This window comes from Oryx dammah, unplaced genomic scaffold, assembly GCF_014754425.2.
Source record: "Oryx dammah isolate SB20612 unplaced genomic scaffold, SCBI_Odam_1.1 HiC_scaffold_22, whole genome shotgun sequence".
Taxonomy (NCBI): domain Eukaryota; kingdom Metazoa; phylum Chordata; class Mammalia; order Artiodactyla; family Bovidae; genus Oryx; species Oryx dammah.
The window spans coordinates 23,084,607-23,110,829 of NW_024070206.1; the positions used below are offsets into that span (position 1 = coordinate 23,084,607).

General features: G+C 41.3%; 1 protein-coding gene across 1 annotated transcript in view; it reads right to left on the bottom strand.

Annotated features, from left to right (window-relative positions):
- The window catches only part of LOC120880824 (40S ribosomal protein S7-like), a 68,838-nt gene that overhangs the window by 36,451 nt on the left and 6,164 nt on the right, over window positions 1-26,223 (bottom strand). The gene's annotated exons all lie outside the window — the stretch shown is intronic.

The following is a 26,223-nucleotide window of genomic DNA, read 5'->3' on the forward strand; positions in this document are numbered from 1 at the left end:
GTATGGACTTAACAGAAGCAGAAGATATTAAGAAGAAGTGGCAAGAATACACAGAAGACCTATACAAAAAAGATCTTCGTGACCCACTTAATCACAGTGGTATGATCACTCACCTAGAGCCAGACATCCTGGAATGTGAAGTCAAGTAGGCCTTAGGAAGCATCACTACAAACAAAGCTAGTGGAGGTGATAGAATTCCAGTTGAGCTATTTCATATCCTGAAAGATGATGCTGTAAAAGTGCTGCACTCAATATGCCAGCAAATTTGGAAAACTCAGCAGTGGCCATAGGACTGGAAAGGGGCAGTTTTCATTCCAATCCCTAAGAGAGGCAATGCCAAAGAATGCTCAAACTACCACACAATTGCACTCATCTCACATGCTAGTAAAGTAATGCTCAAAATTCTCCAAGCAAGGCTTCAACAGTATATGAACTTTGAACTTCCAGATGTTCAAGCTGGTTTTAGAAAAGGCAGAGGAACCAGAGATCAAATTGCCAACTTCTGCTAGATTATTGAAAAAGCAAGAGAGTTCCAGAAAAACATCTATTTCTGCTTTATTGACTATGCCAAAGCCTTTGACTGTGTGGATCACAACAAACTCTGGAAAATTTTGAGAGTTGGATTGTGAAGAAAGCCCAGCACCGGAGAATTGATGCTTTTGAACTATGGTGTTGGAGAAGGCTCTTGAGAGTCCCTTGGACTGCAAGGAGATCCAACCAGTCCATTCTGAAAGAGATCAGCCCTGGGATTTCTTTGGAAGGAATGATGCTAAAGCTGAAACTCCAGTACTTTGGCCACCTCATGCAAAGAGTTGACTCATTGGAAAAGACTCTGATGTTGGGAGGGATTGGGGGCAGGAGGAGAAGGGGACGACAGAGGATGAGATGGTTGGATGGCATCACTGACTCAATGGACATGAGTTTGAGTGAATTCCAGGAGTTGGCAGTGGACAGGGAGGCCTGGGGTGCTGCAGTCCACGGGGTTGCAAAGAGTCGGACACAACTGAGCAACTGAACTGAAATGAACTGAAGTGAACTTATACCTTGGGTCTCCTAGGCAAGAAGAAAATAGCACTTAACTACAAACTCTAACTTAGGGGACACATAAAGCCTGTTTTTCTTGACTTGAAGAGGAAATACATCCATTGTCTTTATTTTTGCAGGGAGAATTCTCTCCAAAGATACTCCCTCAAGGTAATTCCTTCTTCCATATCCAAATTCAGTTTTCTCATTGACTTCATGTGTGTGGGGTGGGAGTGAGGTTTATGAACTGCTTCTGTCATCTCCTTTATGAATTCTGCATGGGGTCTCCGTCTTCCTGTTGAAGGTGCTGTGTGATGTCCTCAAGTGTTCAGGTGAGACCTGCACTTAACTCCCCATTGCATGAAGAGGATGACAGACGCTGTTATCTTCACGTTGCGTACTATGAATAACTTTAATTTGCATATTTCAGTCTACACACACACAAAAAACTTGGCATGATCTGAGAATCAATGAATATTAGAGTGCTGCCAACTGTTCTTATTCTTCCATTTTATATGTGAATTCAACCTAAAACGTTTGGTCACTTCTATTCTCGGCATCCTGGTGGTGCTGACCAAACCTGTGTGTTCCAAATTTATGAGACCTACTTATTTTAGAATTTGAGTGCTTTTTGTGTGAATTGAAGTCATTGCTTCAATATTCAAAATTAGATTCCGTTCAACTATATCAAAAGCCAGTTTCATGAGTCTGCGTACAGAGGGAACATTTGTATACAGTTTAATAGCTGTGCCATGCTGTCTGGATTGGGGGGCACAGGATATTAGTCATTTCTACGATTAAATGCCATTCATTTAGGAATATGGACCTGGGAAACATGCTAGCTAATGCTTTAAAAAATTTTAAATTAAATGACCAATAGGCCAGTGGACATTGTAGAAACAGTGAGATTTTTAGGAAGGAAGATGAAATGAAAGGAGAAGGAAGAGTATAAATATAAATTTAAAAGGTAGAAACAGAATAAAAGTTAATTTGAAGTCCTTTCCCTGGACTCCATGGAACGTGTGAGGGTCAGTTTTAGGCTTTAGGGAGTCTGCAATCCTCCTGAAATTGTTGCAAATGTTACTGTGATAATGTGCATTTTTTTAGAAGAGAGGGTTCTTCTCTTTCACTAGATTTTCGAAGGGATCCCCAGTGACTCCCACATAGAAAGAATCATGGTTTATTACCAGTCATCTTACACTTGGACTTCTGAAATCTGGACTGCATGAATCATTCTCTAACTAGATGGGCACACAGTTGGGCTAGTCTTTTTAACCTCTTTGGGCACCAGAGTCTTTACCTGTGTCCTGCTGTGAGATGTGGGTCCCCTGCCAGGCATGGGAGTGGGGCTCAGGCACAGAGCTAAGTAACATTCTTCTTCCTCTCCAAAATCTGGAATCACATGAAAGTAAAATATGTTACTAAAACAGATGGAGACCACATTTCCATCTTATAAATTTTAATTTTGTAAAAGCTGGATTGGAAAATGTGGTTGAAATCGGCAGCCAATGTACCTCTTACATTTCATTCCGCTGCTTCTCTGCTTGGTACATGGATTTCTCGGAGCAGCAGATTTATGCCTCTATAAGGTTACTACCCAGAGAAGCAGAGGATGTGTGCTCCTGAGGGCACATTTTTCCAAAAAGGGTGTCTAGAGCTGAGTCAAGTGTTGTCAATTCCTTTTCTCAACTGTACCAAAAAGGTTAGTGAGAGAGCACCCAGAGACCACTTTCTTTGAGGAGGGTAAACTATCAGTTTCCTGCTTTATGAGACAAGGTAGAAATACTGGAAGGCCCAGACAATCACATCCTATAGAAAGATACAAAGCAGAAGGGCTGTTTAATCAAATAGCTTTGGAAAAGTCATCTGAGGTCCATGGAGGTACTACATCTTATGTAAATTTTTAAAAGTTTAATTTGAACAAATAAGCATGGTTATTCATTTTTTAAAACAAATGTGCTATAATCAAAGTGTTTTGAGAGATTAAAGGGTGACGGTTTGTTATTGTTGTTGTTTAGTCACTAAGTTGTGTCCACCTTTACGATCCCATGGGCTTTAGCCCACCAGGCTCCTCTGTCCATGGGGTTTTCCAGGCAAGAATACTGGAGTGACAGTTATCATACACTATATAAATGGGAAGATAGAAACACGAGCCAAAAACCTATTATAAAAATCATGCTGTTAAGAGCAAATTTTCTGAACTGTTAGCAGTAAAAATGAAGATAAACAACCACGGTGGTGATTCATGAAATGCTGGGAGCAGCATAAGGGCTGTGGAATCAGAAGAATCATGTACAACTTGAAAGCTTGGGTCTTTGGAGGATGAAGATTGAATAACTGAGGAAGGAAGTTTTTGGGGTCATGACCAGTGATGCGTTTTAACGGAGCCATTTTCGTTTGCTAGATTCTGTTAGTGAATTGGGTAAGTGATGCATGGTTTGCAATCAGTACAACTAAAGCTAGTGACAAAGAAGCCAAGAATATCCAGTGAGGAAAGGGCCAGTCTCTTTAGTAAATGGTGAGGGAGAAACTAAACATCCACATACAGAAGAAGGAAACTGGACCACTATTTTGTACCATACACAAAAATGAACTCAAAAGGCTTGACTGTAAGATCTGTAAGATCTGACACCATAAAACTCCTAGAAAAAAACATAGGCACTCATCTCCTTGACATCAGTCTTGGCAGTGCATTTTTGGACTTGACACCAAAATCAAAGGCAGCATAAACAAAATAAATTAGTAGGTCTACATCAAACTAAAAACCCTCTGCATAGCAATGGAAACTACTAACAAAATTAAAAGGCAACCCATCGAATGGAAGAAAATGCTTGCAATTGTTTACCTGTTAAAAGGTTGGTATCCAAAGTATATAAAAACTCTTACAATTCAATAGCAAAAACCCAAACAATATGATTAAGAAATGAGTCAAGGATCTGAATAGACATTTTTCCAGAGAAGACATACAAATGGTTAATAGGAACAAGAAAAAGTGTTCAACCTCACTAGTCATCAGTTCAGTTCAATTCAGTTCCGTTGCATCTGACTCTGCAATCCCATGAATTGCTGCACGCCAGGCTTCCCTGTCCATCACCATCTCCAGGAGTTCACTCAGACTCATGTCCATCGAGTCAGTGATGCCATCCAGCCATCTCATCCTCTGTCATCCCCTTCTCCTCCTGCCCCCAATCCCTCCCAACATCAGAGTCTTTTCCAATGAGTCAACTCTTCGCATGAGGTGGCCAAAGTACTGGAGTTTCAGCTTTAGCATCATTCCTTCCAAAGAACACCCAGGACTGATCTCCTTTAGGATGGACTGGTTGGATCTCCTTGCAGTCCCAAGGACTCTCAAGAGTCTTCTCCAACACCACAGTTCAAAAGCATCAATTCTTCGGCGCTCAGCTTTCTTCACAGTCCAACTCTCACATCCATACATGACCACTGGAAAAACCATAGCCTTGACTAGACGGACCTTAGTCAGCAAAGTAATGCCTCTGCTTTTGAACGTGCTATCTAGGTTGGTCATAACTTTCCTTCCAAGGAGTAAGCGTCTTTTAATTTCATGGCTGCAATTACCATCTGTATTGATTTTGGACCCCCCCCACAAGAAATCTGACACTGTTTCCACTGTTTCACTGTCTATTTCCCATGAAGTGATAGGACCAAATGCCATGATCTTAGTTTTCTGAATGTTGAGCTTTGGCCAACTTTTTCACTCTCCTCTTTCACTTTCATCAAGAGTCTCTTTAGTTCCTCTTCACTTTCTGCCATAAGGGTGGTGTCATCTGCATATCTGATATCATCAAAAATACAAGAAATAAAGTGTGTTGGCAAGGATGTGGAAAAAAGGGTAACCTCATGCAGCATTAGTAGGAATGTAAATTCATGCAGCCACTATAGAAAATGTCATGGAGAGTCCTCAAAAAAATAAAAATTCAACTACTATATCATCCATCAGTTTCACATCTGTGTGTTTATTTAAAAAAACAGCATTATTTATAATAGCCAAAATACGGCAGTAACCTAAGTGTCCAACAATGGATAAATGGATAAAGAAAACATGGTGTATATATACAGTGGAATACTATTCAGCTATAAAAAAGAATGAAGTCTTCTGGGACAACATGGATGGATCTTGAGGGCAGTATGCTAAGTGAAATGAATCAGAGAAAAACAAATACTCTATGATCTCACTTACTGGTAGAATAAAAAAAAACTAAGCTCATAGATACAGAGAACAAGCTGGTGGTTGCCAGAGGTGAGCCATGTGGGGGTGTGAGAAAAATGGATGAAGGCAATCGAAAGGTACCATCTTCCATTTGTAAAATAAATAATTTAGGGGGGGTGTGATTTACAACACAGAGCCCACCTTTAACAATACTGTATCGAATATCTGGAAGTTGCTAAGAGAGTAAATCTTAAAAGTTCTCATCATGAGAAAAAAGTTATAATTCTATATGGTGATGGATGTTAACTAGACTTACTGTGGTGACCATTTTGCAATATATACAAATATCAAATTATGTTGCACGCCTGAAACTAATGTCATATGTCAATTATACCTCAATAAAAAGTAAACTAAATAATTGTTGTCATTACATTGCTAAGTCATATCTGACTCTGTTGTGACCCTGTGGACTGTAGCCTGCCAGGCTTCTCTGTCCGTGGGTTTCCCAGGCAAGAATTCTGGAGTGGCTTACCATTTTCTTTTTCAGGGGATCTTGCCAGATCAGGGATTGAACCTATGTCTCCTGATTGGCAGGCAGATTCTTTACCACTGAGCCACCTGGGAATCCCCAAGAGACTGTTGTTATTACCTATCCAAGGCTATACCTTAATTGGGCTTTCCTAGTAATCTCATGGAGAAGGAAATGGCAACATTACTAACACAACACGAAGTTACCTCAGGGTGACATATGTAGTATTGGTGTTTATAGTTACACTGAATTGAGTTTTATAGTTCTTTGCTAGGCACAGTGACCATTGTCAATCTATTTCTCAGCTGCCTATTTGCCCTTCACTACCTTCTCTGACACGCATATGTCAGGCTTTGCCAGTAGGGGGAGCTAGAGGGACATGGTAGATGTTCCCTTGCTCTCTCGGGTCCGAGTCGTTGCGACCCCACGGACTGCAGCACGCCAGGCTTCTCTATCTTTCATTATCTCCTGCAGTTTGCTCAAACTCAAGTCCATCGAGTCGGTGATGCCATTCAACCATCTCATCCTCTGTCGTCCCCTTCTCCTCCCGCCTTCGATCTTTCCCAGCATCAGGGTCTTTTCCAATAAGTCAGTTCTTCGCATCAGGTGGCCAAAGTATTGGAGCTTCAGCTTCAACATCAGTCCTTCCAGTGAATACTCAGGACTGATCTTTAGGATAGACTGGTTGGATCTCCTTGCAGTCCAAGGGACTCTCAAGAGTCTTCTCCAACACCACAGTTCAAAAGCATCAATTCTGCCTCACTCAGTCTTCCTTAAGGTCCAACTCTCACATCCATTGGTGACTCCTGGAAAAACCATAGCTTTGACTAGATGGACCTTTGTCAGCAAAGTGATGTCTCTGCTTTTTAATATACTGTCTAGGTTTGTCATATCTTTCCTTCCAAGGAGCTCGTGTCTTTTAATTTCATGGCTGCAGTCACCATCTGCAGTGATTTTGGAGCCCAAGAAAATAGTCTCTCACTGTTTCCATTGTTTCCCCATCTATTTGCTATGAAGTGATGGGACCACCAATGCCATGATCTTAGTTGTTTGAATTCTGAGCTTTAAGCCAGCTTTTCCTCTCTCCTCTTTCACCATCATCAAGAGGCTCTTTAGTTCCTCTTCACTTTCTGCCATAGATTGGTGTTTTCTGCATATCTGAGCTTCCTGATACTTCTCCCGGCAATCTTGATTCCAGCTTGTGCTTTATCTAGCCTGGCATTTCACACAAGGTACTCTGCATGTAAATTAAATAAGGAGGGTGGCAATAGAAGATGGGGCCTCCTAGTTCTGTAGCTGTGGGCTACTTCTCCGTGAATTTATCATGTGTGTGTGTGTGTGTGTGTGTGTGTGTGTGTGTGAAGGTACCATCCAGTGGCACTCGACTCAAGCTCTGTGTCCCAGAGCACACCATCATTTTGAAAGACCCTGGCCCTAACTCTGGCCTGGCGACCACATGACATGGACATCCTGCACCTAAGACTTCCTGGCGCCCTGCTGATGAGTGTGCTACTGGCCACCACACACTCAGTGCATTTGCCTCGGCCAGCATCTCCAGTGTCTCCAGTACTGGGCTCCTGGAGAGTGTGATTTCTGCAGCAAACTCATGTTCTCCATCCTGGCCCCTTCAAGGTACACTTTGCCTGGTGCTCTGTGCTTGAAATGGCTTGGCTTCCTCTTGTTTTGGGAGCCCGCAGAATCCTGGTGTCTCTTGCAGTGGGCTCCTGCAATGAAGGCTTCCTGGGCCTCCCAGGTTCAGCATCTCCTAGAGGCCACTAGTTTCCCGTAGTGCATGGAGGCAGGTTTTCTGCAAATGCCACTAATGAGTCACCTTAGCCACTCCCCACCATCCAGAGGGGTGTGGTTTTGCCCTTCCCAGTGGGGACTGCCTTTCAACCCTTCTGGGGATACCCATTTCACCCTTAAGGATACCAGGTGTTCCATGTATTATATCTGCTCCTCCTGGTTCTTAAGAATTCTCTTTAATTCTTATTAGCCAGCTCTCTGCTATTCCAATTCCATGCCAGTAATCCTTTATGTTAAATTTTTCTCATTCACATTACTACGTGGTTTCTCTCTCCTTAGCAGATCCTAACTTAGAGATTGACATTGGCCTTGCAGACTTTCTCACCTTCTCTTACGCCTCTACCCAGTGAACATTCTAAGACTGATTCTACTTTATAATGACTCCTCCTTGTGTCTAAATCAATTCAGTTCAGTCACTCAGTTGTGTCCCACTCTTTGCGACCCCATGAATCGCAGCACAGCAGGCCTCCCTGTCCATCACCAACTCCTGGAGTTCACTCAGACTCATGTCCATTGAGTCAGTGATGCCGTCCAGCCATCTCATCCTCTGTCATCCCCTTCTCCTCCTGCCCCCAATCCCTCCTAACATCAGAGTCTTTTCCAATGAGTCAACTCTTCGCATGAGGTGGCCAAAGTACTGGAGTTTCAGCTTCAGCATCATTCCTTCCAAAAAAATCCCAGGGCTGATCTCCTTCAGAATGGACTGATTGGATCTCCTTGCAGTCCAAGGGACTCTCAAGAGTCTTCTCCAACACCACAGTTCAAAAGCATCAATTCTCCGGTGCTCGGCTTTCTTCACAGTCCAACTCTCACATCCATACATGACCACTGGAAAAACCATAGCCTTGACTAGACGGACCTTTGTTGGCAAAGTAATGTCTCTGCTTTTGAATATGCTATCTAGGTTGGTCATAACTTTCCTTCCAAGGAGTAAGCGTCTTTTAATTTCATGGCTGCAATCACCATCTGCAGTGATTCTGGAGCCCCCCCAAATAAAGTCTGACACTGTTTCCACTGTTTCCCCATCTATTTCCCATGAAGTGATGGGATCAGATGCCATGATCTTTGTTTTCTGAATGTTGAGCTTTAAGCCAACTTTTTCGCTCTCCTCTTTCACTTTCATCAAGAGGCTTTTTAGTTCCTCTTCACTTTCTGCCATAAGGGTGGTGTCATCTGCATATGTGAGATTATTGATATTTTTCCCAGCAATCTTGATTCTAGCTTGTGTTTCTTCCAGTCCAGCGTTTCTCATGATGTACTCTGCATAGAAGTTAAATAAGCAGGGTGACAATATACAGCCTTGACATACTCCTTTTCCTATTTGAAACCAGTCTGTTGTTCCATGTCCAGTTCTAAGAGTTGCTTCCTGACCTGCATACAGATTTCTCAAGAGGCAGGTCAGGTGGTCTGGTATTCCCATCTCTTTCAGAATTTTCCACAGTTTATTGTGATCCACACAATCAAAGGCTTTGGCATAGTCAATCAAGCAGAAATAGATGTTTTTCTGGAACTCTCTTGCTTTTTCCATGATCCAGCAGATGTTGGCAATTTGATCTCTGGTTCCTCTGCCTTTTCTAAAACCAGCTTGAACATCTGGAAGTTCACGGTTCATGTATTGCTAAAGCCTTGCTTGGAGAATTTGAGCATTATTTTACTAGCATGTGAGATGAGTGCAATTGTGTGGTAGTTTGAGCATTCTTTGGCATTGCCTTTCTTTGGGATTGGAATGAAAACTGCCCTTTTCCAGTCCTTTGGCCACTGCTGAGTTTTCCAAATTTGCTGGCATATTGAGTGCAGCACTTTCACAGCATCATCTTTCAGGATTTGAAATAGCTCAACTGGAATTCCACCACCTTCACTAGCTTTGTTCATAGTGATGTTTCCTAAGGCCCACTTGACTTCACATTCCAGGATGTCTGGCTCTAGGTGAATGATCACACCATCGTGATTATCTTGGTCTTGAAGATCTTTTTTGTACAGTTCTTCTGTGTACTCTTGCCACCTCTTCTTAATATCTTCTGCTTCTGTTAGGTCCATACCATTTCTGTCCTTTATCGAGGCCATCTTTGCATGAAATGTTCCCTTGGTATCTCTAACTTTCTTGAAGAGATCTCTAGTCTTTCCCATTCTGTTGTTTGCCTCTATTTCTTTGCATTGATCGCTGAAGAAGGCTTACTTATCTCTTCTTGCTATTCTTTGGAACTCTGCATTCAGATGCTTATATCTTTCCTTTTCTCCTTTGCTTTTCGCCTCTCTTCTTTTCACAGCTATTTGTAAGGCCTCCCCAGACAGCCATTTTGCTTTTTTGCATTTCTTTTCCATGGGGATGGTCTTGATCCCTGTCTCCTGTACAATGTCACAAACTTCATTCCTTAGTTCATCAGGCACTCTATCTATCAGATCTAGTCCCTTAAATCTATTTCTCACTTCCACTGTATAATCATAAGGGTTTGATTTAGGTCATACCTGAATGGTCTAGCGGGTTTCCCTACTTTCTTCAATTTAAGTCTAAATTTGTTTCTAAATAGCCCTAACCACAACAGTAAATAAATAAAAATAAAAAATTAAATCACCCTAACCACTTGAAAAAGACCTGCAGTAGGGCAGTTCTATTCTGAATTATGTCACTCTTGGAGATCTAACTCAGTTATGGAGAATAATTTCTAGTGGCTCACATGAGTAGACAAAACCTTAATAGAATATTATGGGACAGAGTTTTAGCTCCAGCATCAGTCCTTTCGATGAATATGCAGGGTTGATGCTGAAGCTGAAGCTCCAACACTTTGGCTACCTGATGCGAAGAGCCGACTCATTGGAAAAGACCCTGATGCTGGAAAAGATTTAGGGCAGAGGATGAGATGGTTGGATGGCATCACTGACTCAGAGGATGTGAATTTGCGCAAGCTCTGGGAGATGAAGGATAGGGAAGGCTGGCATGAGGCCGCAAAGAGTCGGATACAACTTAGTGATTGAATAACAACAACAGTGGGACTGAGTGCAGGTCCTGGGAGCGGGAGCAACCTACCTTTTCCTGTGTCTGCAGGCAGCTGGCCTTCCCCCCTCTCTTTTCCATTTTCTTTCTCACTTTTATCCCCAAGGAGGCAGGAACTGGAATGATACTTGAGGACTGGGGAGTGGGGAATAAATCGTGGCAAACAGAAGATCGCAGTTTTCCAAGCAAATCTGCTGCATTACTCCAATCAAGACATTAGTCAGAGGAAGCTCCAATAAGATTTCCCACAAATGTACGTTGGGACACTTACTTGGCAAACCATGGCCACTTCTCTCCTTTTATCTTTACTTTCATACCCACCCCAACCTCCTGCTCCCAGTGTCCACTTGGTACTGACATGTTCTCAAGTTCTCAGTTCCCATGTGGTCTGCTCTACACCTCAATCTTAAGTAATGCACTTCTCACGATTGCTTTTCTTCCGTTTCCTTTAATAAAAAATAACTCCCAATTATTGACCCTGAACTAACTTTATGCTTTTTGACATTAAGGAGTAAATGACTACTGTATTTATACTATACTATATTTAATACCCATTTGTAGCCCTAAAGTGAAGCTTTTTATCCAAATTAACTTGAATTGATGGAATGTGGTAAGAGAAAGAGTAGGTAGATAGTTTTGAGAAGGGCATCTAATTATACTTTTTTGGTCAATCTAAATGCCTCCTCTTTCCTGGTAATATCCAAGCTGGGTTTCTGAGGGAAAAATATTGGTAATTGGAGCTATATGCCAATCAAGCCTTAGTACTGCCTCTTGGCTGCATGCCACTCAAACCTTTATTTAATAGTATGGTGGCTTAGACAGTAAGGAATCTGCCTGCAATGTGGGAGACCTGGGTTCAATCCCTGGGTGGGAAGATTCCCTGGAGGAGGGCATGGACAACCCACTCTACTATTGTTGCCTGGAGAATCCTCATGGACAGAGGAGCCTGGCGGGCTACAGTCCATGGGGTCCCAGAGAGTTGGACACGACTGAGCGACTAAGCACATATTTCCATGGGGCTACAAAGACGCAAAGAATCATGCTCATGTTGGCAAAGTGGAGAAATGATGGGTTTCTGGGTCATCTTTTGAGTTGTGCATTCACTTCCGGCAAACATTGCTCCTGACAATCTCATTTCTCCTGCAAAACTGGCAGATCCAAGCACTTGCTTCTCTTGGTTTTATACAATGAAAGAGCCAAAGACTTAACTGAATTGCTCAATTCATGACCCATCTAGGCATCAAAACTGATTAGACTCTTGAGTTTTCTATGTCATCACATTGCTTTCTATCAGGGGATTTGACTGAATTTTTCAAATCCCTGACCTATTTCTAAACTTGCAGGTTGGACGTGTGAACCAAGGGAAATGGTAATTGGCAGGAGAGAGATTTCAAATACCTACTGATAGGAAGAACTGCCTTAAAGTGGCATTAAAGACCTCAAGAGCTTTTCAAAATCAGTTCACAAGGCTTCTGAACATCGACTGATTCTCACGTGAAGAACTTAACTTCTAATCTCAAGGTTAAAGAAAGGAGGGTGAAAAGCAAGGACTGTTGGCAAAGCCTGTTCTAAAAAAGGGGAAGAACACACGGACAGAAGAAGGGATAAGAAATGTTTTATCTATATTTTAATATAATTATGAGGTGATTTCTCTCAATACATTGACTTGAAATATTCAAATTAGCTAGTAATTTCTTTTCAACTTTTACATTCGTGTGGCTTAGAAGAGTAGTATATATCAAAAAATTATAAGAAATTTTATAAGAAAAATTTTCTAGCACCTTTTACATTTAGATTTTCTAGATTAACCCTGATACAGTTTTTTTTTTAAATTTCCTGTTGTTGAGGCAGCGTAAGTTTTCTTTATGTGCAGATAATTAACAAGCAATCATTCACCCATTCAGTTATTCGTGTGTTGATTTTGGAAATATCCTGTGCACACAGAAGAAAAGGAAGCATAGAATTCAGTCCTTCAGGCTTATTTTATTTTTAGATTTATTTCTTTTCTTAATTATATATTTATTATATTTTGTTATATATGTGTGTGTGGTGTGTGTGTTTGGATTGTAAGAGTTTTAGAAGTCCCAGAAAGTTTGAATTTTTAACCTTCCCACGTCTGTTGTGACAAAGTCAGGGCCCTGATTTGGCAAGAATAGAATATTTGTATGTGGGATCTAGACCTTTGTGTACACTCAAATATATTGAATTTCCCGGGCCTTCTAAATCTTCAGAAATAAGAGCTATGGCTTTTTCTAGTTGCAGGCAAATACCACTTGGCAAGACTACTCAAGTGCCTTCAGAATCTTCATAATCTACTCACACGTTCCGTCCTCATGACCGATAGCAAATAAGGAACGCTCAGAAACGTTGAATCCTCAAGTTGCTGTGTGCTTTTCCTAGTTTAGATAAATGCTCTCACCTTGTTTAAAGGTGATGATAATTCTCAATCTCTTTACATCATTTGTGTCATTTTCTTTCTAATGATATTTACTTAGATTGCGATTTTATTTTTCCTTGATCAGATCTGGCATGTTTGGTCTGTTTTAGGGTCTCCTACCCTACTTCTCGAGCTTCCCTGATGGCTTAGTGGTAAAGAATCTGCCTCCCAATGCAGGAGATGTGGGTTCAATCCCTGGGTTGGGAAGGTCCTCTGGAGAATACCCACTCCAGTATTCTTGCCTGGAAAATCCCATGGACAGAGGAGCCTGGTGGGCTGCAGTCCATGGGATTGCAGTAGAGTTGGACAGCACTTAGCAACTAAGCAGCAGCAACCCTGCTTCTCCACACCCCACACAATTCCTTTCTAGACCCTGCTTTTGGAGGAATTGCTACTTTTTTTTTTTTTTTTTTTGCTTTTTAATTTATGAATTAGCCTTTTATCTTTATTTGGCTAGAGGTGTAATTACTTACTCTGTGTCAGGCATTGTGATAAGAATTTTACCTTTATCACATGAATTCATTTCTTTTCTATCTATTGATGTCATTGCTCTTGCTTTGCTCTTCTCTTTTTAAATTCTACAGTTGAATGCTTAATTGATTTAAAATGAACTGTCCCATAAAATAGTATTCTTTAATAAAATCACATTCTGTAAACGTTGAGTGAATCACTGATAAAATCCATTTGCACACATTTTAGATGGGAAGTATTGTTTATAACATTTTTAAAAACATATGTAGGTCTGGGAATGCTTTAGATCCAGCAGGGAGTAAACTTGCTAATTTAATATTGAAAAAAAAAAAAGTAAGCCAGAGAATTCTTTTTTTAAAAAAGAGTCCAAATGTAATGTTATCTTCAGTTAAGTAAGGTTCGAAGTGTATGTATCTTTGATTGAAGTTGGGGTGAAGAATTGGAGCCCTTACAACTCGAAAGTGAAAGTCACTCAGTCATGTCCGACTCTTTGTGACCCCACGGACTATACAGTCCATGGAATTCTCCAGGCCAGAATACTGGAGTGGGTAGCATCTCTGTTCTCCAGGGTATCTTCCCAAGACAGGGATTGAACCCAGGTCTTCCACATTGCAGGCAGATTCTTTACCAGCTGAGCTACAAGGGAAGCCCAAGAATACTGGAGTGGGTAGCCTATCCCTTCTCCAGGAGATCTTCCTGACCCAGGAATCGAACCCAGGTCTCCTGCATTGCAGGGGAATTCTTTACCGCCTGAGCCATCAGGGAAGCCCACTCATTTTCATCTCAAACGCAACTCATGGGACCGTAATGGTTAGTAGGGCAGCATGATCTCTTTTACCCTTTTTGTCTTACAAATGTGGAAACTGAGAACCAAGAATTTCTTCTTGTCGATGCTGATTGCTATCTATTGTTGCTTAATCTGATTTTGTCTTCTTCTATTCTGTATTGCCCAGTATATTTTCTTATATGTCAGAATTTTTTAGGAGTCTCTGGCTAGCTTTTGTTTTCTGATTTGGGGGTTTTAGATAAATAATTGTGGCACGTATTTAGAAGGTTCTTAAAATTTTGCTTATAATTCTTCAAAGAAATAGCATCAGTTTCCCACGTGGGACCCAGAATATTCTTTTTCATGCTCTCTTCTTTGAGTGAACTTTGACTTCAGAACAGTATCCCGTTTCCATGGAAGGGTAGTGACCATCATGCCCATCTGCATACAAGAAGAGCGTCGTACAGTCATCACCATCGTCTTCGTTGCCACCACCGCGACTGTCACACACATAAGCTAGATTCCTGTGTGGTCTCGGAATGTATGGGGTCACAATCAAAGAAGCCCCTAGCAGAGAAAGACAAATATTGTGTATCAGCGCCTATATGTGGAGTCTGAAAAATACTGGTATAGATGATCTTATTTACGAAGCAGAAATACAGAGATGTAGAGCAAAAACATTTGGATACCAAGGGGGAAAGGGAGGGTGGGATGAATTGGGAGATTAGGATTGACTTATATTGATCCTATGTATAAAATAGGTAACTACTGAGAACCTACTGTATAGCCCAGAGAACTCTCATTCAGTGCTCTGTGGTGACCTAAATGGGAAGGAAATCCAAAAAGAGAGGATATATGTTGGAAGGACTGATGCTAAAACTGAAACTCCAGTACTTTGGCCACCTCATGCCAAGAGTTGACTCATTGGAAAAGACTCCGATGCTGGGAGGGATTGGAGGAAGGAGAAGGGGACGACAGAGGATGAGATGGCTGGATGGCATCACCGACTCGATGGACGTGAGTCTGGGTGAACTCTGGGGGTTGGTGATGGACAGGGAGGCCTGGCGTGCTGCGATTCATGGGGTCGCAAAGAGTCAGACTCGACTGAGCGACTGAACTGAACTGGTGTATCCATATAACTGATTCACTTTGCTGTATAGCAGAAACTAACACAACAGTGAAAAGCAATTATACTCCAACAAAAAGTTTAAAAATAAAGGGGGAAAAAAACCCAAGCCCTAACCCAAGGTAATAAAAGGAAATGTCATTATCATTAGAGGATATTCAACATGTAAACCATAGCAGCACATATCTCAACACATCTCCAAAAACCCTTCCTGTCCTGAAATATCCTGTATTCCACTTGCTCCAGTGTCTCTCTCACAGCTGCCTCTCACTCTCCCTGAAGTCTGGGCAGGTTCATCTGTTTATTTCTCTCCCACTTTTTCTCTACCTCTGTGACTTACCCCTGCTCTTGAATCTGTATCTCAAAAACTTGGGAATGAAGTCAGCAAAGACAGAAGCCTTTCAAGGGTAAGTGAGGGAAGAAAAGGAGGGAAGAAAAAAGGAAAGAAATCAAAGAAAAGAGAAGGAAAACCCTCCTTTTCTTCTGAAGGATTTAGTGGAAGAAAACACGGGCGCACTTAGGCCAGAATACGTTTGTCCTTGTCACTTAAGTGGCTATGTATGCATTAGCTCATTCAATCCTCCCGATAAGTGTATGAGGTAAATAATGTTATTACCATTTCTATTTTGTTGGCAGGGTAACTGGGACTCAGGGAGATAAAGCAATGTCCTCAGGTCACCTAGCTAGTAAGTGAAAAAAGCCCTTATTTTTAAGCAATTCGCTATCCTATTATATGAAGTTTCCAGAGTTTCATAAAGCTCAATAATGGTGATTTTACAATTAGAATATATTTTTCCCTTATGTGGCCCAGTTTTCTTATCCAAATCTAAGCCCTGAGAAGTGCATCTTTGCTTGAAATGAAACTTTATCAGATTCTCAATCTGCTGACTTCTTAGTTGTGGAACCGGGACTCTCTCAAAAATTTGCTTTAGTTATTCTAAACATTTAAAATGCAGAATGGTAGAGCTAATTCTTCCTGCAACCGTGAGGATTTTTTTTTGTTGACGCTGGTATATTAGAGTGGGTTTCCTTTAGTGGGTAAGATTAGTATGGAGATGTCTTGGAGGGTGTATCCAGCAACAGGAGAGTATGCACAGAGGCTTCTGTAATACTTGTGTTAATATTGGTGTCAACTGAAAAAATACAACCTAAAAGTTGAGAATTATGTTTTATTTGGTGGAATTTTTAAGGGATTCAAGTCCAGGAAATAACATCTCAAGTAGCCTTGAGAGAACTGCTCTGAGGCGCCGAAGGGAGGATCCAGGTTATAGAAATTTTGCAACAATTAGTTTGAATGTCAAAAGATTATTGTTAATTAAACAAAACAAGATATCCCAAGTTAACGAATTTAGCACTTTTCTATATGTGGGAAGATGCAGGAGTCTGGGCTCACTGAAATTGTTCCTTTGATAGGCGCCTCAGCTCTCTGAGGCTAGGATCCTGTGTTTTCACATCCTGAGTTCACTCAAGGCTCACCGGCTCATGCTTGGAAGGCTGCAATCGCTGATGACTATGACATCCTTATTTACTGACATGGCAGGAAATATCCCATTTCTCTTTGGAGTCTAGAGAGAGAAAGGCAAGGCTTGGAAGAAGGCAACAGAGATGCTATCTTGCCTGGTAGTACATGAGAAAAGTTGTAATTTTCTAAAGGGAAAAAATTTACGACTGTAATATCTGGTGTGAAAGAGGAAGAAATGTAACTGTTGTGGACATTGGAACCACTATATTGATTGTGTGATATGTGTTATATGTCATCACAATTCAGCATGTAATTTTCCCTTGGTTTGTGAGTTAGGGAAGTCCTGTGCAGAAGAGCATGAGAATGTTGAGGGCAGAGGAGTAAATAGGTGCTTGCCTCAGTCTGAGTCTCCAGGGACCCAGATATTCTTGATGAAATCAGCCTCGAAGGGTGGACAATTGCAAGCACTCACTATGCCAACCCATTAGTGATCCAACTTTACAACAAAAATGAAGCAAAATACTCCTTGAACGTGGGCAAGCATGTTGGAAAATGATTTTTGAAAAGGTAAGTTCTAGGATATCTTTACATCAAGGAAGGCCGAGAGCTTCTGTAGTAGGTGCTTCTGTGAGTTCAGAGGTTCTCTGTTCTGAGCATAGTGAAGGTGCCTCATATTCTGTACACAGTCATTTCTGATCAATCAGACCCTTTCTGCTTATATAATCTATAATCCCACAGGATAAAGACCACGTGTGTTTTGCTCAGTTCAGTCACTCAGTCGTGTCTAACTCTTTGCGACCTCATGAACCGCAGTAAGCCTGGCCTCCCTGTCCATCACCAACTCCCAGAGTCCACCCAAACCCATGTCCATTGAGTCAGTGATGCCATCCAACCATCTCATCCTCTGTTGTCCCCTTCTCCTCCTGCCCTCAATGTTTCCCAGCATCAGGGTCTTTTCAAATGAGTCAGCTCTTCACATCAGGTGGCCAAAGTATTGGAGTTTCAGCTTCAGCATCAGTCCTTCCAATGAAAACCCAGGACTGTTCTCCTTTAGGATAGACTGGTTGGATCTCCTTGTAGTCCAAGGGACTCTCAAGAGTCTTCTCCAACACCACAGTTCAAAAGCATCAATTCTTCAGTGCTCAGCTTTCTTTATAGTCCAACTCTCACATCCATACATGACCACAGGAAAAACCACAGCCTTGACTAGATGGACCTTTGTTGGCAAAGTAATGTCTCTGCTTTTTAATATGCTGTCTAGGTTGGTCATAACTTTCCTTCCAAGGAGTAAGCGTCTTTTAATTTCATGGCTGCAATCACCATCTGCAGTGATTTTGGAGCCCAGAAAATAAAGTCAGCCACTGTTTCCCTTGTTTCCCCATTCATTTCCCATGAAGGGATGGGTCCAGATACCATGATCTTAGTTTTCTGAATGTTGAGCTTTAGGCCAACTTTTTCACTCTCCTCTTTCACTTTCATCAAGAGGCTCGTTAGTTCTTCATTTTCCGCCATAAGGGTGGTGTCATCTGCATATCTGAGGTTATTGATATTTCTTCCGGCAATCTTTATTCCAGCTTATGCTTTATCCAGCCCAGCGTTTCTCATGGTATACTCTGCATGTAAGTTAAATAAGCAGGGTGACAATATACAGCCTTGACGTACTCTTTTCCTATTTGGAACCAGTCTGTTGTTCCATGTCCAGTTCTAAGAGTTGCTTCCTGACCTGCATACAGATTTCTCAAGAGGCAGGTCAGGTGGTCTGGTATTCCCATCTCTTTCAGAATTTTCCACAGTTTATTGTGATCCACACAGTCAAAGGGTTTGGCATAGTCGATAAAGCAGAAATAGATGTTTTTCTGGAACTCTCTTCCTTTTCCCATTATCCAGCAGATGTTGGCAATTTGATCTCTGGTTCCTCTGCCTTTTCTAAAACCAGCTTGAACATCTGGAAGTTCACGGTTCATGTATTGCTGAAGCCTGCTTGGAGAATTTTGAGCATTACTTCACTAGTATGTGAGATGAGTGCAATTGTGTGGTAGTTTGAGCATTCTTTGGCATTGCCTTTCTTTGGGATTGGAATGAAAACTGCCCTTTTCCAGTCCTTTGGCCACTGCTGAGTTTTCCAAATTTTCTGTCATATTGAGTGCAGCACTTTCACAGCATCATTTTTCAGGATTTGAAATAGCTCAATAGGAATTCCATCACCTCCACTAGCTTTGTCCGTATTGATGCTTCTTAAGGCCCACTTGACTTCACATTCCAGGATGTCTGGCTCTAGGTGAGTGATCACACCACCGTGATTAACTAGATCATGAAGATCTTTTGTTTATAGGTCTTCTGTGTATTCTTGCCACCTCTTCTTAATATCTTCTGCTTTGTTAGGTCCGTACCATTTCTGTCCTTTATCGAGCCCATCTTTGCATGAAGTGTCCCGTTGGTATCTCTAACTTTCTTGAAGAGATGTCTAGTCTTGCCTGCTCTATTGTTTTCCTCTATTTCTTTGCACTGATCGCTGAGGAAGGCTTTCCTATTTCTCCTTGCTATTTTTTGGAACTCTGTATTCATTGGTTTGAGTACATGTCTGAAATGAATTTGTGGTGTTAGTTCTTTATGTCCTGACCTTCTAAGAAGAAAGCAGGGAAAGAAGTTGATTTCTGAGGGCCTTCTGTGTTCCGGTACTGCATGGGGCTTTATGTACACAATCTCATTGACCTGCGTAGAGACACAGGATGTAGGTAACACTGTCCCCATTTCTCAGATGAAGAAACTACAGAATTGAGGTACCTCATCCAAGCTCACTCAGATGGCAGAGAGGCACAGTGGGGATCTGAATTCATATTTACCTGTTTCCTTATGGTTCCACCCTAAGCTGTGATATTCCAAAGGATGGGGTGTGTGTATATATATGTATACACACACACACACACACACACACTTTAGGATCCATTCATATATTAGGTGTTAAATCCTTATTAAATATTGGTGACTTTTCCAACACCATTTATTGAACAGACTAGCTCTTTCCCCAGTGTATACCCTGGACTCCTTTGTCATAAATTAATTGGCCAGCAACCGAAGCAGGTTTAGGAGAACCCAAGCTGAAAAGATACGGTTTGGGGTCTGCTATGCATATATGTAAATTCCTTAAAAATAAGGAATTTTTGATAATAATACAGACTTAGTTACCTTCTAAGGCCAAGCACAATTTGTTTTTTTTTTTTTTTTACGTGTATACACTGCTTTATTTATTTTATTCTTCTATTCATCTGTTTTTGGCTGCGTGGGGTCTTTGTGGCTGCTCGTGGGCCTTCTCTAGTAGCAGAGAGTGGGGGCTGTTCTCTAGCCGGGGTGCGCGGGCTTGTCATTGTCGTGGCTTCTCACTGTTGCAGAGCACGGGCTTGTGGCCCACCGGTTCAGCTGCTCCACAGCATGTGGAATCTTCCTGGAGCAGGGATTGAACCTGTGTCCCCTGCAGGTGGATTCTTATCCACTGCACAGCCAGGGAAGTCCAGCCAAGGACAGTTTTTAATGCAAAGGCATAATAACTGATTTAGAATTCAGGTCTATATAGGCAGTTGTTGGCATACTACTGATGGTGGGCCAGATGGCGCCCCCTGCTGGTTTGTGCAAATAAAAGTTTTATTGTTCCCAAACGCATGTACACCTGTGGTGGATTCATGTCAATCTATGCCAAAACCAATACAGAATTGTAAAGTAAAAATTAAAAATAAATAAATTAAAAAAAAGTTTTATTGTGACAAAACCCATCTTGTTTCCATCTAGTCTGCTTTTGCACTACAAGGGCAGAGTTGAATAGCTGTGACAGAGACTAGAAGGCCTGGAAAATATAAAATGTTTACTCTCTGGCCCTTAAGGGGACAAGTTTGGGACTTCTTATATGGAGTTTAAATGGGAAGATTGTTAGCTAGGGCAGCTTTCTGTAGGTGAGGAAGGCTTGCCCCTTTGTCAAGATGCTCGCTGGTCTGTGGGATCATTGCTACTATGACACAGTTGGCAGAAAGATTCCTACTGCCAGTTTGGGCAGCTTCCTCTGAAATGATGATGAATGAAAGATTTCTTGAGGTCCTTTCTAGTGTAAGTTCTGGTGTACAGAGCTGGCAAAGTGAAATGACAGCAATTTAGGGAAGATTCGTTACTAAAATACATATATACACTTCTTCATATGAGGCAGGCGCTCATTCTATTGGAAGGAAAAGCACTCTTTATCCAGGTTGGATGTCATCTGAGAGATGAAGGATCTCTCTTGTTCCTAAGGAGATTTCAAAAGAACTTGTACAGATAATAGATCACAATTTATGGGCAATTCCTCCAAGTATCACCAAAGGAGACGATTTCTAACACTTTACTACCGGTTTCCATTATCTTCAATTTGCTGGAGAGGCCAAAAGTGCTGGGCAAACATGTAAGAACATCCTTTTGCAAGGATGATACATTCATAGAAATGCCGAGTTGTTGGGGAACTCCCACGGTAGTAGCTAAATTCATCCCATTCCAGCTGATGCACTGTGGGATCTATTAAACCCACATTTCCCAAATTAGGAAATATTCTGCTCCTTGAATTGCCGGAGCCAAAGCAGAGAGTTCAGTTGTCAGCCACGTTATGGCAAATAGAACTCATGGAGACTCTTCTGTGAAAAAATTTCTGACTCTTTAGAAGGACAGTACAAAAATACAGTCAGAGATGCAGGAGGATTAAAGGGATAATAAGTAGTTCACTAAAGTAATGCGATTTTCATGGAGAAATTTTGAGTGAGCCATCAACATACAAAGAATGAAATTCCAGAGTGTGGGAGTCAGACCAAGAATTCTCAGAGGAAGTATTCGGAACTGTGTTTTATGAGTCTTTGGCATTGTATGTATTACAACGGCACAGAAAGTTCAGCTGCTTTAATGTAGGGAGGAGATTTGGTGATGACATTTAAGAGAAAGCTGTGGATACAGAAACAGAGAATAGAATGGTGCTTTCCAGGGATGGGGGAGAGGGTTGTGGGAGTTAGTGTTTCGTGGGTATGGAGTTTCTCTTTGGGATGATGAAAACGTTGTGGAAATTGAGAGTGATGATAGCTGAATAACGTTGCTAATGTGATTAATCCCACTGAATTGTATGCTTAAAAATGGTTAAAATAGCTTTGTGTTATGTATTTTTTAAATTTTATTTTATCCTTTTAAAAGATGACTGTGATTTTTTTTCATATTTTATTTGTTTATTGGCTGCACTACATTGCACGCGGGATCATAGTTCCCCAGTCAGGGGTCAAACCTGTGCCCTCTGCTGTCTCTAGCGTCTTAACCACTGGACTGCCAGAGAAGTCCAATTTCACTGCAGTTTAGAAAAGAGAGATAGCTGTCGTCATGCTGTGAGTTCCACCCCTCTAAACAGAAGAATGGGGCTCTGTCTTCCCTGCTTCAAGCCCAGTGAGAATGTATTCAGAGAACCGTTTAAGCTTATTACATCTTCCGGTCGTGTCCCCACACACGAGGTCACTCCAGGACACTTTGCCTGACTTATGCCTGAGGAAAGGTTAGCAGTCTTTGGAAATAAGAAAGGGGTTTGCATGAGAATAAATACTGTCAACTACAATGAAGATAATCATTCATGAGTCCTTCAAGTAATGAAGAGCTAAAGCAACACTTGTAAACTAGTGTTTGAAGTATAAATTCACACTCACTTTGAAAAATCCTCTAGCGGTACATAGTAAAACTAAACACACGCATAGCCAATAATGCAGAAATTCCACTCCTGATGTCTAACAAAACTGACTTTGTAAAGTGCACCAAAAGACATACACAAGAATCTTTATATAACAATTTTATAGCTATGCCAATAGCTCCCAAATAGAGACAATAAAAAAGCCAATTTACAGTAGAATAAGTAAATAAATTATGGTATATTCATAGAGAGACATACTATGTATCACAATGAAATCAATTAACTTTTATACACAGCACCTCGAATGAATCTCTCTCCCTAAAAATGCTAAAGAAAAGGAGACAGTTATAAAGGAGTAATTACTGTAAGAATTCATTTGCTCTATTTTTTCATTCTTTTAATGTCTGTAGGAACTATAGTGTTGGTCGCTTAGTTGTGTCTGACTCTTTGCATCCCCGCAGACTGTAGCCGGCCAGGCTCCTCTGTCCGCGGGACTCTCCAGGCAAGAATGTTGGAGTCGGTTGCCATTCCCTTCTCCATAGTAGGAACCATAGCTTTGTCTTTTCTTTTATTCCTGATGTGGGCAATGTGGGCCTTCTTTCTCTTGTTGTGATCAGTCTGGCTGTAAAAATTGATCTTAAAAAGCCCACATTTTGATTCTTCAATTTTCTCCTTTTTTAGTTTACTTACAATTCCAGTGATTTCTGCTCTGCTCTTCATCATTCCCTCCCTTCTGATTTCTTTGGGTTTTGATTTCTTCTTTTTATTTGTCCATGGAGATTTCATGGACAGAAGAGCCTCGCAGTCTAGTCTGTGGCAGCGTCTTCTTTTCCATCTCTTTAAGGTAGAAGCTTAGATAATTGATTTTAGACTCTTCTGTAATATAAACACTTATTGAGATAAATTTCCTTCTAAACACTCCTTTAGCTGCATTTCAGAGATATCGATACATTGCGTTTTAAATTTCATTCAATTAAAAATACTTTCTAATTTCCTTTGTGACTTTCCCTTCAGTTCAGTTCAGTCGCTCAGTCATGCCCGACTCTTTGCAACCCTATGAATCACAGCACACCAGGCCTCCCTGTCCATCACCAACTCCCAGAGTTCACTCAAACTCACGTCCATCAAGTCAGTGATGTCACCCAGCCATCTCATCCTCTTTTGTCCCCTTCTCCTCCTGCCCCCAATCCCTCCCAGCATCAGGGTCTTTTCCAATGAGTCAGCTCTTTACATGAGGTGGCCAAAGTACTGGAGTTTCAGCTTTAGCATCATTCTTTCCAAAGAACACCCAGGACTGATATCCTTTAGAATGGACTGATTGGATCTGCTTGCAGTCCAAGGGACTCTCAAGTCTTCTCCAACACCACAGTTCAAAAGCATCAATTCTTCGGCTCTCAGCTTTCTTCACAGTCCAACTCTCACATCCATACATGACCACAGGAAAAACCATAGCTTTGACTAGACGGACCTTAGTCGGCAAAGTAATGTCTCTGCTTTTGAATATGCTATCTAGGTTGGTCATAACTTTCCTTCCAAGGAGTAAGCGTCTTTTAATTTCACGGCTGCAATCACCATCTGTATTGATTTTGGAGCCCCCCAAAATAAATCTGACACTGTTTCCACTGTTTCCCCATCTATTTCCCATGAAGTGATAGGACCAGATGCCATGATCTTAGTTTTCTGAATGCTGAGCTTTAAGCCAACTTTTTCACTCTCCTCTTTCACTTTCATCAAGAGGCTTTTGAGTTCCTCTTCCCTTTCTGCCATAAGGGTGGTGTCATCTGCGTATCTGAGGTGATTGATATTTCTCCTGGCAATCTTGATTCCAGCCTGTGCTTCATCCAGCCCAGCATTTCTTGTGATGTACTCTGCATAGAAGTTAAATAAGCAGGGTGACAATATACAGCCTTGACATACTCCTTTTCCTATTTGGAACCAGTCTGTTGTTCCATGTCCAGTTCTAAGTGTTGCTTCCTGACCTGCATATGGGTTTCTCAAGAGGCAGGTCAGGTAGACACACTTATTTAGAAATGTGTTGCTTGGTTTCCAAGTATATGGCAAGTTTTCCAGTATCTTTCTTACTGATTTTTAGTTTGATTTCTTATAATCAGAAAATGTTTCCCTGATAGCTAGCATTAAAAATCTGTCTGTCAGTGCAAGAGATGTGAGTTTGATCCCTGATCTGGGAAAATCTCCTGGAGAAGAAAATGGCAATCCACTCTGATATTCTTGCCTGAGAAATCCTATGGACAGAGGAGGCTGGCGGGCTACAGTCCACGAGGTCGCAAAAGCGTCAACCACGACTTATCGAGTAAACAACAACAACAATCTGTATGATTTCCGCCAGCTTAGCTGGCTCAGCGGGAGACTCTCAAATGGTCCTCATGGGCACGTGCCCAGTAATGAGCTCAGAGACCTGAGCCAAGTAGTTAAAATAGTGGCTTCACAGTGTTGTCCATGTAATTATGAGAAGCTCTTCTATGTTCTTCTGGCATGGCCAGGTCTTGTGTATCAGACAAGTGTGTTGAGTTCCTCTAAAGGATACGACTTGTGATGGGAGGAAACCACAACAGACAATGATACATTTTGGACATTCTGAGCTGAAGTTTCCCTCTGCCTCTCTCCCTCCCTACTGCCTCCTCCTCTTCCTTTCTTCCTTCTCCCCCAACTCCTCTATTCCTCCTTGTCTCTCTTTCCCTCTCCGAAAGTATGTCATATTTCACAGTTAGGATATATAAGAAATAATGAAGAATTCTATTAACAGACACTGATCTTGTACACATGCTTTGTCTATAAGCTTTTTCTTTTTTCAACTTGATATTTTGGTCAGCTAATAAGTGTGAGTAAAATCTTGACGTCTGTAGTCCAGTTCTCTCAATTCAGTTTCCTTTCTGCATTGTGTTTGTGTGGATTTTGCAATTAGTACTTAATCACAGTACATAGTTGAGGGTCTGTCTGATCTTGTGAGATCACCGACATCATTGCCCTGCCTTTCAGTCGCTTATATTGAAACCATTGCTAGGGCTTTCAGTCTGTGATGAGCTCATGCCACTTGTCTGGGTTTCCACAGAACTACCAGCTATACCTTCTTTGCTGTTTGTAAATATAAATAATGTCATATTTAGGTAATATGCCAAATATTTTGACTTTTCTTTACATGTGTATTTAAACACAGCTTTTGTTCCAGATTTTGCCTACTGCTCCCATGTGCTGGCAGTTGTGAGAAGCATATGGGATAAAGATAATAGTAATAAATAGGGAGTGAACATGTGGTCCCCATGATCTGAGTGACCAAAGGGACACAATGAAAATGTGCAGGAACTTCTGCTGACCTTGCCCTCCCCACACACCCATGCTTTTTTCCTGCTGCTTTCAGTGGCCTGAGTGGTCACTCCCAGAAGGAGCTACCCTAGACTCCGAGCTTCTGCAGATTCCTGTGGTGCAGGGAGAGGATACTGACCAACAGAAAAGTCATCCATCTCAGCTCTGTCCACTGCAAATATTAAGTGAGCCACTATAATTAAGACAACTTCATAGTCTCATTAGAAACTTTGATAATAAGGAATAAGTGAAATAAATTTTAATCTATTTTTTACCTAGTAGATCCAAAAACATTATCATGAGAACATATAAATATATTTAATGTACATAAAATTATTGATGAGATGTATGGTCTCAAGGAAATCAGCCCTGAATATTCATCAGAAGGACTGATGCTGAAGCTGAAGCTTCAATACTTTGGCTACCTGATGTGAAGAGCTGACTCATTGGA